This window comes from Macaca thibetana, chromosome 13 (genome assembly GCF_024542745.1).
Source record: "Macaca thibetana thibetana isolate TM-01 chromosome 13, ASM2454274v1, whole genome shotgun sequence".
Taxonomy (NCBI): domain Eukaryota; kingdom Metazoa; phylum Chordata; class Mammalia; order Primates; family Cercopithecidae; genus Macaca; species Macaca thibetana.
Window position 1 is genome coordinate 59,390,142 of NC_065590.1, and position 15,565 is coordinate 59,405,706.

The 15,565-nt window shown below is 44.6% G+C and overlaps 1 protein-coding gene across 16 annotated transcripts in view; it reads left to right on the forward strand.

Moving 5' to 3' along the window:
* The window catches only part of CALM2 (calmodulin 2), a 1,210,617-nt gene that overhangs the window by 634,564 nt on the left and 560,488 nt on the right, over positions 1-15,565 (forward strand). The window contains exon 1 of one of the 16 annotated variants that reach the window (XM_050754925.1): positions 9,521-9,524. The exons of the other annotated variants lie outside the window; for them this stretch is intronic. The gene's annotated coding sequence lies outside the window, so the exon portion shown is untranslated. Of the gene's footprint in view, positions 1-9,520; positions 9,525-15,565 lie in introns of those variants that run through there. 16 annotated transcript variants of the gene reach the window in all.

The following is a 15,565-nucleotide window of genomic DNA, read 5'->3' on the forward strand; positions in this document are numbered from 1 at the left end:
CTATGAATTGGATGATGCCTAACCTCATTAGTGAGGACAGATCTTTACTCAGTCTACTGATTAAATGCTCATCTCTCCCAGAAATACCTGCAGACACACCCAGAAATAATGTTTTACCAGTCATCCGAGCATCCCTCAGCCCAGTGAAGTTGACACCTAAAATTAACCATCAGAATGCCTCATAGAAGATGCTCAATAAGGCCGGGCGCGGTGGCTCACGCCTGTAATCCTAGCACTTTGGGAGGCCAAGACGGGCGGATCATGAGGTCAGGAGATCGAGACCATCCTGGCTAACACGGTGAAACCCCATCTCTACTAAAAAAATACAAAAAACTAGCCAGGCGAGGTGGTGGGCGCCTGTAGTCCCAGCTACTCGGAGGCTGAGGCAGGAGAATGGCGTGAACCCAGGAGGCGGAGCTTGCAGTGAGCTGAGATCCGGCCACTGCACTCCAGCCTGGGCGACAGAGCGAGACTCCGTCTCAAAAAAAAAAAAAAAAAAAAAAAAAAAAGAAGATGCTCAATAAATGGAGAATGAATGAATGGCCCTGTATTCATCTGCTTTGGCTGCTGTAATGAAACATCATAGACTGGGTGGCTTAATTCTACAGAAATTTATTTTAATTTATTTTCTCTCAGATCTGGAGACCGAGCAGTCCAAACCAAGTTGCTGACTGATTTCGTTGTTGTTGAAGGCTGTCTTCCTGCCTTGCAGATGGCTTTTTTTTTTTTTCTCAGCCTCCTGAGTAGCTGGTACCACAAGCACATGCCATCACACCTGGTTAGTTTTTAATTCTTTTCTGTAGAGATAGAGTCTTGTTATGTTGCCCAAGCTGGTCTTGAACTCCTGGGCCCAAGCGTACCTCCCGCCTCAGCTTCCCAAAGTGCTGGGATTATAGGTGTGAGCCACTGCACTCAGCCTCTTCCTTTTCTTGTAAGGACACCAATTCTGTCGAACAAGGGCCCCACTCTTGTGATCTCATTTAACTTTACCTCCATAAAGGGACCGTTTTCAAATATAGTAACATTGAAGGTTGGGGCTTCAACATACGAATTTGAGGGGGACAGAGTTCAGTCCATAGCAGGCCCCTTAACTCTCCCACTTGGCAAAGAACATAATAATGACAATATAACCAAAAAAACTGAAGGTAAATCTGTGCGCACTGAGAATGACTGTTGGGTATTTCGCTTGGCTGGTCATGGGAAACCACCAAAGAGGAGAAATCTACCAGCGTGTTTCTGTGAGCTTTGGTGGTGGTGTGATTTGGACACAGTGGGGCCTTGGAAGTGGCCACAATAGGTTCTCAGGTGAGAGGAAACACAGAAGGGAGGTAGCTAACTACAGAATGATCATGGCCTAATAACATCTGGGTGATTATACGGGTTGTACCTCAGCTGTCTATATACTTCAGCATCAGCGGATCTGTCCATGGCTGTCTCTGCTTCTCCAGTTGGTTGGGCATATCTCTGGCCTGAGATGGTCACCTGTCAGAATCCTTTGAGTATCTTGCCAGAATTCAGCAGTTTTTGTCTGTGCACCAGGAGGATGCTGCAGGGAGACTGGGATTCTCTGAAGATACGTGTATTGCTGAAAGAAGACTTATGATTATGGAAATATAATTTCCTTGTACTTTTATCTAAAATTATACATGAGTCCCGCTGAAGGAGAAAATTGGCCACAAAAGGCAGTCAAAAACATTTGCACTACCAAATGCTTAAAAGCACATATCTTTTACAAGGTAATTCCTGCAGAAATATTAATTATTTGGAACATTTCGCTGCAGAGCAGCTGGGGTTTGTTGGAATAACTTGCAAGTCCAGAGGAAAGTCATGAGGACTGAGCCACCAGAACAGAAGGAATACTGCCAGCCCCGAATCTTGGAGCAGGGGTCTGTTTCCAGCCAATCAGAACTTGTTTCCTGGCTCACTGTGGAAGCTTCTAGCCTTCAGAAGCCCACAGGTGAATCACAGCCTATGACTTGAATGGGTGGGGGTGGGATTCAGCAAGAGAACAAGAGCTGGAGTCCAAAAGAGGCTGCACACAAGAATTTTGTACCTTTCCTAAGCCAGGAAAAAAGAAGGCAAGAGGTAGGGAAAATGAACCAGGCAGTGGGCCTGGATGTCCTCAGGAATTCTAAGTGCTGCCCTGAAGCACAGCCTCCTGCCCACCTCTCCAGCTTCCTCTCCTACCACTGAATTTTAAGCTCCAACAACACTAGAGGACTTAGAATTCCGGCCCACACCAAGCTGTGCCTTGCTTCTGTGTCTTTGCTCAAGCTGTTCCCACTGCCTGGAATGCCTTCCCTCTCCCACTTCTCTTCAGCTGGCTGACTCCCACCTACCCCACGAAACACAGCACAGGTGGCCCTCCCCCAGGAAACCTTCCCTGACCCCCAACCCCCTCAGTAGGCACAGCTTTCTGAGCACAAGGTCCACCTTGCTTTACAGTTGTCTGTGGATGGACTCTTTCCCCACTCAGGTCTGAGTGCTCAAGCAGATCGTGGTATATTCGTCAGTGTATCCCAGTGCCTCACACGTATTAGGCACTCGATATAAGTTGGCTGAATGAATGTTGATAGAGAGGGACTGATGTGGGCAAAAGCCTGGCAGCAGGACCTACTTTGCCTGGGTGAAATGCAGCAAGGCTAAAAGTCACTATTCGAGCCCAGGGTCAAAAAGACAGGCCTGGTGTACCTGCTCTGGTCGCTCATCTAGACAAAGGATACAGGTCACCAAATAACAACCATAATTTTATTATTTTTATATTTAAATATTATATAATACAAAGTAGAGATGGGGTCTTGCTATATTGTCCAGGCTTGTCTCAAACTCCTGGACTCAAGAGATCCTCCCACCTTGGCCCCTCAAAGTGCTGGATTATAAGCATGAGCCACCGTGCCCAGTCAAAAATAACTTTTTTTTTTGAGACAGAGTCTTGCTCTGTCACCCAGGCTGGGGTGCAGTGATTGGTTCACTGCTACAGTGCAATATCAGCGCACTGCAAATCCTGGCTCCCAGGTTCAAGTGGTTCTCGTGCCTCAGCCTCCTGAGTAGCTGGAATTACAGGTGCCTGCCACCATGTCTGGCTTATTTTTGTATTTTTAGTAGAGGCAGGGTTTCACCTTGTTGGTCAGACTGGTCTTGAACTCCTGACCTCAGATGATATGACCGCCTCAGCCTCCAAAGTGGTGGGATTACAGGTGTGAGCCACTGAGCCCAGCCCCAACAATAATTTTAAGAGTTCCTTTTTCTCCTTTTATCCTCAAGCAGAACATGCGTGGCCTGAGGCTCCTGTAAAGAAACAGAACCTCTAGGCTGGGCGTGGTGGCTCATGGAGGTGGGCAGATTGCTTGAGCTCAGGAGTTCAAGACCAGCCTGGGCAACATGGTGAAACCCCATCTTTACAACAAATACAAAAATTAACTAGGTGTGGTGGCACATGCTTGTAGTCCCAGCTACTTGGGAGGCTAAGGCAGGAAAATTGCTTGAGCCCAGGAGGCAGAGGTTGCAGCGAGCTGAGATTGCTCCACTGCCCTCCAGCCTGGGTAACAGAGCAAGACCCTGTTAAAAAAAAAAAAAAAAAAAAAAAAAAAAAGAGAAAAACAAACAGAACCTCTAGAGCAGGAAGAGATATTGGAGTTGGTCTCACTCAGGCTATATAATTCAAGTGGGGGAAGGTGAGACAGCAGGGCGGGGTGGGTGTTGGTTAAGGGACTTGCCTGGTCCCATAGCAAGTTAGTGGCAACGCTGGGACTAAATGCCAAGTCCCTGATTCCCCAGTTCCACAGTGTGTTCCCATATCACTGATTGCACAGAGCATGGATGGAGATGAATGGAGTAATCACTACCTGGGACAAAAGACATCCATCCTACAAATGAGTGCCAGATGAGGCTGTCAAGGCAGGTGGGAGGAATGACAGGCTTGGGAGCTGCTGCACCTTAGGAGTTGTGGGAAGCCAGCAAATGATAGTAGTCCAGCACTGTCCAACAGGAAGGTAATGCCAGCCACTTGTGTCATTTTAACATTTCCAGTACACACATTTTTAAAAGTAGAAAGAAACAAAGTAAGTTTTTCCTCCAGTTTCCAAAGGCTTTATTAGCAAAGAATGATTGATCCTATTGCCTCTAAGTCAATGAAATGAAGAGCTGTGACTAGGGACACAGGAAGGACATCAGAGCAGACTGCTGCTTTGACTTCCTCTTATTCATAGATCCAGTCATAGGCACAAGACTTGTAGTCAACCAGTTCTTCTTTAAGCCATTTCTTTTCCAGCACTTTGTACTGAATCACTGCCACCAATGATGTTCCCACCTATTTTAGCACAGAAGTCCCTGCGAATAATAGTCCCTAGCATAGATCCCACTGGATCGGTCTCCCCAAGCATCCTTTGCCCTGTCTTTGCTGCATTCGGTCCCTCCAGGACCATGGCCACAACCTGCCCTGAGTTCATGTACTTCACTTATATTGAGTGCCTAATATGTGCCAGGCACTGGGATACACTGATGAATACACCATGATCTGCTTGAGCACTCAGACCTGAGGGAGAAAGACAGTCTGTCCACAGACAACCATACTGCAGAGTAGACCTTGTGCTCAGAAAGGTCTGGGAAGAATGGGTGGTCTTTCAGGTTAGTGTAGTGCTACTTCAGGGGTTCCTCAGAGACCCAAAGAACTTCATGGTCGCCAGGTAGAATCCCTTCTGCTCAGAGTATTTGATGATTTCACCCACCAGGCTGTGATGAACACCACTAGGATTGATAATGATGCTCTCAGTGTTGGCCGTGGCCTGAGGATCTGAGTGTCAGGTGGTGCAGGAGCCAAGATATTATTATTTTGAGATGGAGTTTTGCTCTTGTTGCTAAGGCTGGACTGCAGTGGTGCTATCTCGGCTCACTGCAACCTCTGTCTCCCAGGTTCAAGCGATTCTCCTGCCTTAGCCTCCCGAGTAGCTGGGATTACAGGCACGCGCCACCAAACCCAGCTAATTTTTTGTATTTTTAGTAGATTCAGGGTTTCACTATGTTGTCCAGGCTGGTCTCAAATTCCTGACCTCAGGTGATCTGCCCGCCTCAGTCTCCCAAACTGCTGGGATTACAGGCATGAGTTAACATGCCCGGCAATAAATTATTTTTAATAATATATTGGCTTGGCCTGGTGGCTCATGTCTGTAATCCCAACACTTTGGGAGGCCGAGGTGGGTGGATCACCCAAGGTCATGAGTTCGAGACCAGCCTGGCCAACATGGTGAAACCCCATCTCTACTAAAAAATACAAAAAAAAAAAAAGAATTAGCTGGGCACGGAGGCAGGTGCCTGTAATCCCAGTTACTTGGGAGGCTGAGGCTGGAGAATCACTTGAACCCAGGATGCGGAAGTTGCAGTGAGCCGAGATTGTGTCATTGCACTCCAGCCTGGGATAGAGAGCAAAACTCCGTCTCAAAAATAATGATGATGATGATGATGATAATAATAATAATAATAAATTTAACTCAGTATATCCAAAATGTCATTTTAACATATGAGCAATATAAAAAGTTATTGATGAGATATTTTACTTTTCACAGTAAGCCTTTTAAATCTGATTTTTTTTTTACACTGTGTATATTTTGTACTGGCCACATTCCAAGCACTCAACAGCCACATGTGGTGAGTGGCTACCTTACTGGACAGCATAATGTAGGACAAAAATATTTCCTCTACCATTTCCAAGTTTTCAGCTGGAGCCTCCCATAACAAAAGACAGACTAATAAGAGAAAAACAAACAGAAGTTTATTAACATGTACACATCATGTATACATGGGAGACACCCAGAAAAATGACAAAATCTGTAAGTGGTGATTTCGAATTCAAGCTTAAGTACTATCATCTGTTGATGACTGGTTATGGGAAGATGACCAGGAAAGGTATGGTAAACAATAATAAGATTTTTTTTTTTTTTTTTTTTGAGACAGAGTTTTGCTCTTGTTGCCCAGGCTGGAGTGCAGTGGTGTGATCTCAGGTCATTGCAACCTCCGCCTCCCGGGTTCAGGCTATTCTCCTGCCTCAGCCTCGAATAGCTGGGAATACAGGCGCCAACCACCATGCCTGGCGAACTTGTATATTTAGTAGAGACGGATTTTACCATGCTGGCCAGGCTGGTCTCAAACTCCTGACCTCAGGTGATCCACCCGCCTTGGCTTTCCAAAGTGCTGGGATTACAGGCAAGAGTAAGATTCGTTGTGCAGATTTAACTCAGTGACTTCACCAATGATAACGTAAAAGGGTCTGCTGTTCCTTGCTTGTAGAAAGAAGCCAAAATAATAATAAGATGTGATAGAAAGAGAGCAAGACTTTATGATCTGTGCCAGCAAGAGGAAGAGCAGGTGAAAAAAAATTCCTCTCTTCAATTCGTGGAGGGAACGCCCAGGTTTTTAAAGAGCGGGTTTGGAATGCAGAAGAGGCAGGAGGACTGGGAGGTGCCACGCTGTGTGATTTGCTTCCACGGCTCATCTCGAATTATTGTTCCCTCTGGTGAAGGGGCTGGTGCCATGGTGGGTCCTACCAGGTTATAAATTAATCGTAGTCAATCTAGTAGCCAGGAGTAGGTTCCAGCCTTGAAGTCATCTTTTGTTAGAGAGAGACTTCTGGAGGTGTCAGGTCTGTATCAGGATCTGACCCTTGAAGCGTTTAAGGACGTATATGACCAGATAAGTGAGTATGGAACACTCCGAGGCTGTAAAGTTTATCTCGGAGCTACATCTTGAAACTGGGTAGGGCGGGGAGAGCAGCAAATGGAAAAGGAAAAAATGTTTTATCTTTTATTTATTTATTTTTTTGAGACAGAATCTCACTCTGTTGCCCAGGCTGGAGTGCAGTGGTGCCATCTCAGCTCGCTGCAACCTTTGTCTCCTGGTTTCCAGTAATTCTCCTGCCTCAGCCTCCCGAGTAGCTGAGATTACAGGCGTGCACCACCACACTTGGCTAGATTTTGTATTTTTAGTAGAGATTGGTTTCACCATGTTGGCCAGGCTGGTCTTGAACTCCTGACCTCAAGTGATCTGCCCACCTCAGCCTCCCAAAGTGCTGGGATTACAGGCATGAGCCACTGTGCCTGGCCAGTAAAAAGTTTTAAAGAAAAAAATGTTGTCTTTTTTTTTTTTTTTGAGACAGTTTTATTTTGAGGAATGTGTTGATGTTTATCTTTGACAAAAACTTTGTGTGTGTTTTTTTTTTTTCTGACATGGAGTCTCACTCTGTTGCCCAGGCTGGAGTGCAGTGGTGCGCTTGGCTCACTGCAACCTCTGCCTCTTGGGTTCAAATGATTATCCTGCCTCAGTAGCTGGAGAAGAAGCTGGTACTACAGGTGCCCACCACCATGCCCAGCTAATTTTTGTATTTTTAGTAGAGATGGGGTTTCACCATGTTGGCCAGACTGGTCTCAAACTCCTGACCTCAGGTGACCCACCCGCCTCAGCCTCCCAAAGTGCTGGGATTACAGGTGTGAGCCTCTACACCCAGATGAAGAAAAAAGTTTTAAAGAAAAAAAAGTTTGAGGCTAAGCCAAGCTGCTCAGTTACAAGAATTTCTTGTGATTTAGTCATCTTTCTCTTCCTGGTACAGAGAGGAGACAGCATTAGAAATGGAGGTTTCCTTTATAGATGTAAATTTCCCTTACAAAAGAGCAATTTTTACTCTGTTTTCAGACCATTTCCTGTGTCTGCTTTTTCTCAAAAAAATCAGCTCAAAATTGTCCTTATGTCAAAGGACATATTTTGGGGTGGCATATTCTGGTCTCCTACAGTCATGTTTTAGGGTGGCATTTGGTCTGCAACAATAGGAACTGGTAGTGATAGGCCACCCACTACACCACCCAGTAATATCGGTACCACTGGTTTGATGTAGTATCTAAAATCCCCACCATTAGCCACTCTTATGGATAGAAGGCACATGTGCCATCCACGAGGGAAAAACATTTATTTGGTAGACTGTGCCATTAGAACAACAGCCACTTGGACCCATAATGACTTGGAGGCAGAAGACGACTGCCGTGACATTTTATCCCCTACCCTCACTTATCTAGAAAGGACTAGGTCTGGTCCTTAAGGGAAATGCTTTCCTTTTAAATTCTCTAAGCCCAGTTGGCTGCTTTGAAAGCTCCACGTTTTCAAAAGTTAAGTTTACCCCTACTATCTTAAGGATCTCACTTGAGCACTCTTGGACTTTTGGCATGGATCTCTGCAGAATTACAATGCCCCAAACCCTGCCTTCTTTTCTGGGCCCTTCTCCCACTGGCCCCCAAATATTACCCCATCACCACCCTCTAGGGCCCCATTTCTTTTGAGGTTTTGCCAGTAAATCCCTTAAGTTATTGTCTAAGTCAGTATGAGCTGCCTTAGCAGGATAAACTGGGGCCTGGAGATCTCAATCCAGGAAGATTAGAAAGTGCTTCTTAAATAGGTTCAGTAGTTAAAAATAGAGCCAATTTCCCCATTAATGTTTCTCTACTCTAAAAGGGAGGTTATCAAAGTTGTGAGAACATACACTGTTTCCAAGAGATACGATACAGCTATTTTCACATTGAAAGAGTAGAAAATGCCTCTTGAAGGCCAGGCATGGTGGCTCATGCCTATAATCCTAGCAATTTGGGAGGCTGAGGTTGGTGGATCACTTGAGGCCAGGAGTTCAAGACCAGCCTGGCCAACTTGGTGAAACCCCATCTCTGCTAAAAAAAAAAAAAAAATACAAAAAAATTAGCCAGGCATGGAACCCAGAAGGCAGAGGTTTCAGTGAGCTGGGGTCACACAGCTGCACTCCAGCCTGGGTGACAGAGCGAGACCTTGTCTCAAAAAAAGGAAAAAAAAAAGAAAATGCCTCTTGTAAACATTTTTATTTGATTTTTCTTCTCTCTCCTCTTTTTTTTTTTTTTTTTTTTTTTAGACATGGTCTCTCTGTTGTTCAGTCTGGTCTCAAACTCCTGGGCTCAAGTTATCCTCCTGCCTCAGCTTCCCAAATAGCTAGGATCACAGGTACGTGCCACCATGCCCAGCGACTTTTATTTTTCTTCAATAAAATTTTATGTAAAACATTTCCCAGAGTGAAGAGTTCTAAAGTTTTGGGGTAGATTAGTAAAACGTAAAAATTAAACAAAACAAAGAAAGATATAAAGAAAACTCAAAACCATTAGGTGACCAAAAGCACATTAAGGAAAGATTTCCAAAACTTGGAAATAGGGAAAAGGGATTACTCCCTTTCTTCTCAGGGTGCTGCTGGGCTTTGTCTAGTAAACGTACCCAAACATTTATCTGATGGGCTAGGGGCGTGTGCCTTCCTTTGAATTGCTACTCTATTGAGTATTTAACTAGAAGACTAACTGGTAGAAAATGAATACGAATTTAAATTAATTTTGTCCTATAGAGATGCTGATTATTTCTGTCCTTTAGAGAAGACAATCCCAAAGGTGACAGTTACTGTAGAATATTAACCAGTTTTCACTGGGCACAGTGGCTCACGCCTATAATCCCAACACTTTGGGACGCCGAGGCGGGGGTGGATCACCTGAGATTGGTAGTTTGAGACCAGCCTAGCAAACATGGTAAAACCCCGTCTCTACTAAAAATACAAAAATCAACTGGGCATGGTGGTGGGTGCCTGTAATCTCAGCTAATTGGGAAGCTGATGCAGGAGAATCGCTTAAACCCAGGAGGCAGAGGTTGCAGTGAGCCGAGATTGCACCATTGCACTCCAGCCTGGGTGACAGAGTGAGACTCAGTTTCAAAAAGAAAAAAAAAATTACCCAGTTTTGTATCTAAATTGGCAAACTTTTGCATTCTTTCTTTTAGCCACTATGAGGCTTCACTCTCTTTAATTCTCTTTGAACTAGCCTTACCATTTTGCTGGTTCCTTCATTAATGAGTTAACTAAACATTTGACGTGTGCTCATTTTTTTATTTGCATGAGATTCACGTTTTTTAACTTTTTGAGAAGTATACTTTCTCAGTAAGGTTGGCAAGGTTTATTCTGTCAAGTAAAAACAGAAAATTTATACCATCTACTATCTCCATAAAAGTAAATATATTTAATACAAAAAATGAAGGCTATAATGGGAGGTAAAGGACAATATTTAAATGGGTAGTGTAGGAGACCAGAATGTGCCACCCCAAAATATGCCTCTTTGGCATAAAGACTATTTTGAGCTGATTATTTTGAGAAACAGCAGACACAGGAGAAGCTCTAAAAACAGAGTAGAAGTTACCCTTTTGTAAGGGAAATTTACATCTATAAAGAAAACCTCCATTTGTAAGGGTGTCTCCCTCTTTGTACCAGGAAGAGAAGGGTAACTAAATCATAGGAAACTCTTTTCAATGGAGAAGGCACCAAATTAAATCTGCACAATAAACTTTAATCTTGTTTACCATGCTTTTCCTGGTCATATCCTTATAACCAGCATCCCCCATACTCTTTTTCCTTTGATTTTTAGCTGAATATGCAATATAAGCCCGAATTCTAAGCTACTTCTTGGAGAGTTACACATTTTCTCCTGGCTATTTCCCACGTATAGGAAGGAAATTAAAATATTTCACCCCAAGATATACTTCTTTGACATGTTTTGAGACGGCTGTTCAGAGGGCCTGCAAACAGAAGTAGCCCTGCAAAGCTGTCTTTTGTGGGGAAGATTTGCATCTGTAGAGAAAATCTGCGTTAATGCAGCCATTTTTCTCTGCATTTTCTCTTTCCTCTAAAGCCTTCCCTTCTCTGAATCTAGCAAAGATTAACTGAGAGTCTGGTAACCACCCGATGGGTTCACCTTGTTCACTGCTTAGACAGAGTGAATTTATCAAGACAGGGGAATTGCAATGGCGAAAGAGTAATTCATGCACAGCTGTCTGTGTGGGAGACTGGAATTTTATTATTACTCAAATCAGTCTCCCTGAGCATTCAGGGATCAGAGTTTTTAAGGATAATTTGGCAGGTATGGGCTCAGGAAGTAGGGAGCGCTGATTGATCGGATTGAAGATAAAATTACAGGGGGTCAAAGTGAGTTCTTGCTGGCTTCTGTTCCTGGATGGGATCACAGGACTGGTTGAGCCAGATTAGCAGTCTGGGTGGTGTCATATGCTGCACTGGAATGCAGGGTCTGCAAAAGATCTCAAACACTGGTCTTAGGTTTTGCGACAGGGATCTTATTCCCAGAAGCAATTTGGGGAGGTTCAGACTCTTCTAGCCAGAGACTGCATGGTTCCTCAATCATAATTTCTAATCTTGTGGCTAATTTGTTAGTCCTACAAAGACAGACTGGTCTCCACCCAAGAAGGGCTTTTTTTCCAGAAAGAGCTATTATCAATTTTGTTGGTTCAGAGTTTAAACTATAAACTAAATTCCTTCCCAAGACTAGTTCAGCCTACACCCAGGAATGAACAGACAGCTTAGAGGCTAGAAGCAAGATGGAATCAGTGAGGTCTGATCTTTTTCACTGTGATAATTTACTCAGTTATGATTTTTGCAAAGGCAGTTTCAGTCTGACACCTTTAAAAGTCTGAAAGTGTAACCACCTGATGGGTTTGTCCTGCCCACTGCACAGGCAAAACCAACGCACTGAGACCACAGCCTTGCAATAAAGAAAGAGTTTAACAGATACAAGGCTGGCCACACCACGTGGAAGACTGAATTATGACTAAAATCAATCTCCCTGATAAATGCAGAGGTTAGGGTTTTTTTTTTTTTTTTTGAGACGGAGTCTCGCTCTGTCGCCCAGCCCAGGCTGGAGTGCAGTGGCGCGATCTCGGCTCACTGCAAGCTCCGCCTCCCGGGTTCACGCCATTCTCCTGCCTCAGCCTCCCGAGTAGCTGGGACTACAGGCGCCCACAACCGCGCCCGGCTAATTTTTTGTATTTTTAGTAGAGACGGGGTTTCACCGTGGTCTCGATCTCCTGACCTTGTGATCCGCCCGCCTCGGCCTCCCAAAGTGCTGGGATTACAGGCGTGAGCCACCGCGCCCGGCCAGAGGTTAGGGTTTTTAAGGATAGTTTGGCAGGCCAGGGAGCCTGCTTTTGGGTGGGGCCACATGACCAGGTGGCAGAGATCAGCACATCTGAGTGGAGCCATTGGTTCATCCGTGGTCAGAAATGCAAAAACCTGAAAAGATATCTCAAAAGACCAATCTCGGCTGTGCGCAGTGGCCCATGCCTGTAATCCCAGAACTTTGGGAGGCCAAGGTGGGCGGATCACCTGAGGTCAGGAGTTTGAGACCAGCCTGACCAATATGAAGAAACCCTGTCTCCACTAAAAATACAAAATTAGCCAGGCCTGGTGGCACATGCCTGTAATCCCAGCTACTCGAGAAGTTGAGGCAGAAGAATGACTTGAACCCGGAAAGCGGAGGTTGTGGTGAGCCGAGATCGGGTCACTGCACGCCAGCCTGGGCAACATAAGCGAAACTCTGTCTCAAAAATAAAATAAAATAAAACAAAACAACAGCAACAAAAGACCAATCTTAGGTTCTATTAGGCTGGTGCAAAAGTAATTGCAGTTTTTGCAATTAAACGTAATAGTGATGTTATCTGCAGGAGTAACTGGGAGAGTTGCAAATCTTATGACCTCCAGAATAATGGCTGGTAATTGTTTATGTTTACTCTTTATCAGAATTCAGCCTGCTCACATCCTGCTAACCTGGTAGTCTCTCATTAGCTTCACAAAGGTGATTTAGTTTTGGGGAAGGGTTATCATCATTTAAACTATAAACTAAATGTCTCCCAAAGTTAGCTTGGTCTAAGTCCAGGAATGATTAAGGGCAGTTTGAAGGTTAGAGGCAAGATGGGGTTGGTTAGGTTAGATCTCTTTCACTGTCATAATCTTCTCACTGTTAGAATTTTTGCAAAGGTGGTTTCAAAAGAAACATTTATCATCTATTCTGAAGACTGCTACCTGTGAGGTTTCATCTGCATAACAAGACCACCTTTGTCAGTCAGGCCTCCTCCCCGTGCCAGAACCTGTTTTGCCACAACCAAAGCCCCCATTCTTTCTGGAACCTCAAGATGACATGTAAGCTTCAGAACCCTATTGTGTGGTAGGGATAATCACTCTGCAGTTCTCTCCCATATGCACGTTAATACATTTGTATTCCTTTTCTCCAATTAATCTGCTATTGTTAGTTGATTTTTCAGCAAACCTTCAGAGGGTAAAGAGGAAGTTTTACCTTGGCCCCTGCAGTTTTGGCGCTGTGAGCAGGATACCAAATCTCTGCTCTTCTGGAAGCTGCAGTCATGGGAACCAGGGACCTGATGAGAGAGGAGAAAGGAAAAACCGGTCAGGCAGGCAGTTAGAGTGGATCCTTACTTGAATTATTTCACACAAAAGAACGCCCTAAAAAAATCATGCTGGAGCCGGGCGCGGTGGCTCACGCCTGTAATCCCAGCACTTTGGGAGGCCGAGGCGGGCGGATCACGAGGTCAGGAGATCGAGACCATCCTGGCTAACACGGTGAAACCCCGTCTCTACTAAAAATGCAAAAAATTAGCCGGGCGAGGCGGCGGGCGCCTGTAGTCCCAGCTACTCGGGAGGCTGAGGCAGGAGAATGGCGTGAACCCGGGAGGCGGAGCTTGCAGTGAGCAGAGATCGCGCCATTGCACTCCAGCCTGGGCGACTAAGCGAGACTCTTGTCTCAAAAAAAAAAAAAAAAATCATGCTGGAGGCTGGGCACGGTGGCTCACGCCTGTAATTCCAAAACTTTGGGAGGCCAAGGTGGGCAGATCACGAGGTTAGGAGAGCAAGACCATCCTGACTAATACGGTGAAACCCCATCTCCACTAAAAACAAAAAAAAAAATTATCCGGGCATGGTGACAGGTGCCTGTAGTCCCAGCTACTCTGGAGGCTGAGGCAGGAGAATGGTGTGAACCCGGAGGCAGAGCTTGCAGTGAGCCGAGATCATGCCACTGTACTCCAGTCTGGGAGACAGAGTGAGACTCTGTCTCGAAAAAAATATATATATATACACACACACATATATGTATATATACACGCACACATATTACATACACATATGTGTATATACGTGTGTGATATGTATATGTAGTATGTAATATGTATATTACACACATATATGTGTGTATATATTACACACACATATATGTATATGTGTGTATATATGTATATATGTGATATGTATATATGTGTATATATACACACATATATAATATATACACATATATGTATATATGCACATATATATTACACACACATATATATGTGTATATATATGTGTATATACATGTGTGTGTAAATATATAAATTAAACAAGCATGGTGGTGCACACTTGTAGTCCCAGCTACTTGGGAGGCTGAGGCAGGGGAATCCCTTGAACCCAGGAGGTGGAGACTGCAGTGAGCTGAGATCACACCATTGCACTCCAGCCTGGGTAACAGAGCAAGATTCCATCTCAAAAAAAAAAAAAAAAAAAAGGGCCGGGCGCGGTGGCTCACACCTGTAATCCCAACACTTTGGGAGGCCAAGGTGGATCATGAGGTCAAGAGATTGAAATCATCTTGGCCAACATGGTGAAACCCCATCTCTACTAAAAACACAAAAATTAGCCGGCTGTGGTGGCAGGTGCCTATAGTCCCAGTCACTTGGGAGACTGAGGCAGAAGAATCACTTGAACCCGGGAGGCGGAGGTTGCAGTGAGCCGAGATCGTGCCGCTGCACTCTATCTAGCCTGGCAACAGAGCGAGACTTTGTCAAAAAGAAAAAGAAAAAGAAAAGAAAAGAAAGAAAAGAAAACAAAGGCTAAATTAGCACATATCTAAGTAGATTGCCATTTAAGTGATTATTTTGAAAAGACTTCTGAATTTCCTCTAGGCTTTTCTATATGTTTCCTTGTAAAACCCTACAGTGAACTCATGATATTGTATTACCTTGGCATCCATGTTTAATCTTCCCCTAACATACCTAAACTTCTTGAAAAAGCTTAAATTCTCTCTCTGTGCTTTGAGATATAAATTTGCCATTCAGTTTTCTCTAAAACTTGGTAGGGGCCTTCGACTGTGGGAGAGATAAACTTTAACCTTTCCCACTTACAAAGGCACAGCATGAATCGAACCATCTTAATTTTTTTCTAGACAGGGTCTCTGTCACTCAGGCTTGAGTAGCATAATCAGGGCTCACTACAGCCTCAAACTCTCCAGGCTCAGTAGATCCTCCCACCCCAGCCTCCTGAGTAGCTGGGACTACAGGCACATGCCACCATGGCCAGCTAATATTTTGTATTTTTTGTAGAGAGGGGATTTTGCATTTTGCCCAGGCTGGTCTTGGACTCCTGGGCTCAAGCAATCCACCCATCTTGGCCTCCCAAAGTGCTGGAATTACAGGTGTGAGCCACCACTCCTTGTCGATGTACCTCTCTTGTGGTTGCCCAAGACCACGCTTCTGTCTGTAAGTTCCCCAGCAAAATCATCTCTATGATGACATGCTGGACTTGTCTGCCTCCTTTGGTTTCCTGGCTCCTTCTGCTTATCAGGGTCACTTTGCCTATATGACCCTTTCACAAGACACAAGTTAATGTGACTTTAGCAGTCTTTTGGTTTATATTTACTTT